General features: G+C 59.2%; 1 long non-coding RNA gene across 1 annotated transcript in view; it reads left to right on the plus strand.

Moving 5' to 3' along the window:
• Window positions 1–290: 290 nt before the first annotated feature.
• LOC147997859 (uncharacterized) overlaps window positions 291–4,620 on the plus strand; it is an 18,307-nt gene continuing 13,977 nt past the window's right edge. The window contains exon 1 of the long non-coding RNA XR_015647534.1: window positions 291–452. This is a non-coding gene — a long non-coding RNA (uncharacterized LOC147997859). The remainder of the gene's footprint in view (window positions 453–4,620) is intronic.

Genomic DNA, 4,620 nt, shown 5'->3' on the forward strand with positions numbered 1-4,620 from the left:
ATTTTAACCATTCCACCATCATTCCACCATTCTTTTAATTTACTCTCTGTGTTTAGTCTTCCAAAGAGGGTGGCAGGTGTGTGGTTTGGTGAGTGCCGGCTGGCGGTGGCAGCGAGGAACAGAGAACAACAACAACCCCCCCTCCCCCCCATCGGGATCGGTGGAGGGTTTTAAAAATGAGTGAGCCATTTAAAAATGGTGTGGAACTGAGGTCGCCGCCACCCTCCCCTCACGACGGAGTTTGGACGCTCCCTTTTCCTAACTGTGCCTGTTCCTTGCTAATTGTTAACCGATTCGAGAGTGCATGTCCTTTCACTTAGAGGTGGCCTGTTTTCACCGCTCCGTCCTACTTTCCTTTTCTGGGTGCCTGAGGGGGTTGGCCCCGAGTCCATCCCGCGTTCACTGTGTTCCGGCGGGACAACCGGGACCGTTTGTGCCATTCGGGAGAAGTGGTGGGTACCTGCCCCGTTGTGCGTGGGTGAGTGTCCCCCTGAGCTAGGGAGGTCACTCCGGAGAGACGGAATGAGTGTGTGTGGCGGCGGCGGCGCGTGACAGTCTGTATTGGTTTGCTTGATCGAGATCGCTGTCGGGCGACACCTAGTGGCGACAAGTTTCCGCAACGCTCCTGTCCCCCGGTTGGTGACAAAGGACGGGGAAGTGCCTGTGGTGAGCCGGCCAGGGTGAGAGGGTGACAGGCAAGCAGGCGGGTGCGCGACGGAGACGCCGTCCTGTCTGGGGACCATCTCTAGCTAGGAGGTTGTACCTGGAGAACTTCAGGGGAGGAGGGTGGCTGTACGACCTATTGGGACACAAGGAGGGGTTGGTGGCAGCTGGATGAGGTCGACCAGAAGGCTTGGGCCCCGTCCCGGATTTTTTTTTTTTTTTCCAATTTTTTTTTTTTTAATTTTTTATTTTATTTTATTTTTTTTTTATTTCTTCCCTCCTCTCCGGTCCCAGCCAGCGGGACCATAGACACTTTTGAGGCCGAGAGGGTGCTGTGTCCCCGGCCTCCGAGCCGAGGTGGCCCGGCTAGGGGGCGCCACGGAGTTTTTTTTTTTTTTTTCTTTTCCAGGAGTCCCTTCGGTCCCAGCCAGCGGGACCATAGACACTTTTGAGGCCGAGAGGGTGCTGTGTCCCCGGCCTCCGAGCCGAGGTGGCCCGGCTAGGTGGCGCCACGGATTTTTTTTTTTTCTTTTCCAGGAGTCCCTTCGGTCCCTGATAGCGGGAGCCTGGACCTCTGAGGCCGAGAGGGTGCTGTGTCCCCGGCCTCCGAGCCGAGGTGGCCCGGCTAGGGGGCGCCACGGAGTTTTTTTTTTCTTTTCCAGGAGTCCCTTCGGTCCCTGATAGCGGGAGCCTGGACCTCTGAGGCCGAGAGGGTGCTGTGTCCCCGGCCTCCGAGCCGAGGTGGCCCGGCTAGGGGGCGCCACGGAGTTTTTTTTTTTTTTTTTCTTTTCCAGGAGTCCCTTCGGTCCCTGATAGCGGGAGCCTGGACCTCTGAGGCCGAGAGGGTGCTGTGTCCCCGGCCTCCGAGCCGAGGTGGCCCGGCTAGGGGGCGCCACGGAGTTTTTTTTTTTTTCTTTTCCAGGAGTCCCTTCGGTCCCTGATAGCGGGAGCCTGGACCTCTGAGGCCGAGAGGGTGCTGTGTCCCCGGCCTCCGAGCCGAGGTGGCCCGGCTAGGGGGCGCCACGGAGTTTTTTTTTTCTTTTCCAGGAGTCCCTTCGGTCCCTGATAGCGGGAGCCTGGACCTCTGAGGCCGAGAGGGTGCTGTGTCCCCGGCCTCCGAGCCGAGGTGGCCCGGCTAGGGGGCGCCACGGAGTTTTTTTTTTTTTTTTTTCTTTTCCAGGAGTCCCTTCGGTCCCTGATAGCGGGAGCCTGGACCTCTGAGGCCGAGGGGGTGCTGTGTCCCCGGCCTCCGAGCCGAGGTGGCCCGGCTAGGGGGCGCCACGGAGTTTTTTTTTTTTTTTCTTTTCCAGGAGTCCCTTCGGTCCCAGCCAGCGGGACCATAGACACTTTTGAGGCCGAGAGGGTGCTGTGTCCCCGGCCTCCGAGCCGAGGTGGCCCGGCTAGGTGGCGCCACGGATTTTTTTTTTTCTTTTCCAGGAGTCCCTTCGGTCCCTGATAGCGGGAGCCTGGACCTCTGAGGCCGAGAGGGTGCTGTGTCCCCGGCCTCCGAGCCGAGGTGTCCCGGCTAGGGGGCGCCTCCGAGACTTTATTTTTTCCAGGATCCTCCCCGGTCCCTGCCAGCGGGAGCATGGACTTCTGAGGCCGAGGGGAAGCTGTGTTCCAGGCTATCTACCATGGCCTCCTCGGTCTGTGAGCACTCAGGGTTCTAAGGTCGACCAGTTGTTCCTTTGCGGTCCGGTTCTCTTTCTACATGGGGACCTCTTGGGGACACGTCACCGAACATGACTTCCAGACGTTCCGTGTGGCCTGTCATGTTTATCCCTGTGTCTTTTACACTTTTCATCTTTGCTATCTGTCCTTATTGTACCTGGAGATATATGCTGACACGCTGTCCTTTTGACTCTTTTTGTCATTAAAGGACGTTGGAAGAGGCTTGCACCAAGGCTGTTTGCTTGTCCAGCCCTAGCTCTTTTCTTCTGCGCATGGGCCTCTTCGATGCTCGAAGCTTAGCGTCCCCCCATGAGTACGCGCTTCCTGCTTTCCCGTGCTTGCTTGCCTGTGCTCTGTGTGGCAGCTTTATGACAACCGTCCCGCGTGTCAGGCGTTCCCGATTTCCCCGTGGTGGTTGTCGTCCGTTACCGGTAGGAGTCGTTGGTGCCGAGTGCGACTGGAAGGGTTTTCCCGTTTGGTGCTAGTGACCCCCTGGCGTGCTCCTCTGCGGCCGACCGGTTTTTTTATTTGTTTTTTTTTTTTTGTTTTTTGTTTTTTTTTTTTTTTTTGTTTTTTGGAAGGAGTTCCCGAACCTCCGCTGCTTGGTGGTGTGTCCCTTTCTTTCCTGCTGTGTGCCTCCCGAGTTGCACCTTTTCTCCTTCGAAGGGGATTTTATTTTTTTATTTTTATTTTTTATTTTTTATTTTTTTTTTTTGAAGGAGTTCCCGAACCTCCGCTGCCCGTTGAGTCCCGTTCTTCCACGCCACGTGCCTCCCGAGTGCAACGCTTCCTTTTTTTTCTCGCCCTCGAGAAGGGTAAATTTTTTTTTTTTGTGTGTGTGGCAGTGTTAGCGACTTCTTCCCGTGCTCTCTCTCGCTCTTCTCGCTCGTATTCCCGTCCAGTGCGTTGTTAGAAAGCTCTCACGCCCGTTGTTCCCGATGCATGGCGTGTCTCGCTCCCGTTGGATCGATGTGGTGCTGCCGCGTTCTCTTCGGGCCGGGGCCTAAGCCGCGCCAGGCGAGGGACGGACATTCATGGCGAATGGTCATTCAGCGCGAATGGCGACCGCTCTTCTCGTTCTGCCAGCGGGCCCCTCGTCTCTCCTCCCCATTCCTTTGCAGGGTGGTGTGTGGAAGTCAGGGGTGCGGCTGTCCGGCACGAGCGCTGACCCGCGCACACTTGTTGCTGTGGTTCGCGGTGTCCCTGTGGACGTGTCGGGGGCGCTTGCCCCCACGCCGTTCACTGCTTCGCGGCCCTCTTCCCCCGTGCCGGGGGAAGGTGGTAGACCCGCTGCGGTGCATACCCTTCCCGAATGGTGTGTGCACGCGCCCTGCTTTGTGTGAGCCTTGCGGTGCTCCTGGAGCGTTCCGGGCTTTGACCACCAAGGTGCCCGCTTCTGAGTTGGCGGTGGCGCTTCCCGCTCCCCGGCGTGCCTCCTGTGCTCCATGGTGCTTGTGCCTTTACGCTTTCCCTTGTCCTAGTTGCCGGCTTTCTGCACGGTGACAGAAAGGGGGGGGGTCGAGGAGTTGAGTGTGCGGTTAAAAGGCTCCTTCCGTTGGGTGAGCGCCCACCCCGTGCCTATGTTTTTGGTGCCTTCACCCGCGGGCCCTGCGCGGTTAGGGTGGTGCTGAGCGATCGCGGCTGGCCCTTTTTAAAGACCGGACTCCCTCAAGTCAAGGCTCCTCCTTTGTGTGCGCCTTGAAGAGGCCTGGCTCTCGGCGGGGACCTGTCGCAGGTCCCCCCGGTCCGCGAATGCTCAAGAAGACCCCGGAGAAAGAGACCTTTGCCGATACCGCAGACCCCCCACCAGCTGGCGCGTGGTCCTTCCCGTTCTGTCCCGCGCCTGTTGCTCGTTTCCCGTTGCGTGCACGGAGCCCTTGGCTGCTCGTCGGTGTTGGGTTCGTCCCGCCCTCAGTGAGGAATTTGCCTTCTCTAGCTATCTTCGGAAAGGGCTTTACGATCTCCGAGGGGCTTCTCCCGGATGGTCCCCTCGGCTGCCCGCCCTGACCTCAGCCTTCTGCGCGCAGCGTTTGCTCTCTCGCCTACCGCGACCCGCGCCTCCCCGCTCCGAGTACGAGGAGGGATCACGCGGGACGGGGCTCTGTCGACCTGCCGCTGTGCGGAGCTTGTGGGGGAGATTGGGTTTCTGGTGGCAGGTGGCGGGGAAGGGCCGTGCACACGCCCGCGTGCGCGGTACCCCCCTCACCGCGAGGGGTCGTCGCGGGACGGGTGGGTTTGGAAGGGCGGCGGTGGGCTCCCGGTCCCACCCGCCTCCGTTTCCCCCGT

This window comes from Rattus norvegicus, unplaced genomic scaffold (genome assembly GCF_021556685.1).
Source record: "Rattus norvegicus strain SHRSP/BbbUtx unplaced genomic scaffold, alternate assembly SHRSP_T2T unassigned-0000034, whole genome shotgun sequence".
Taxonomy (NCBI): Eukaryota; Metazoa; Chordata; class Mammalia; order Rodentia; family Muridae; genus Rattus; species Rattus norvegicus.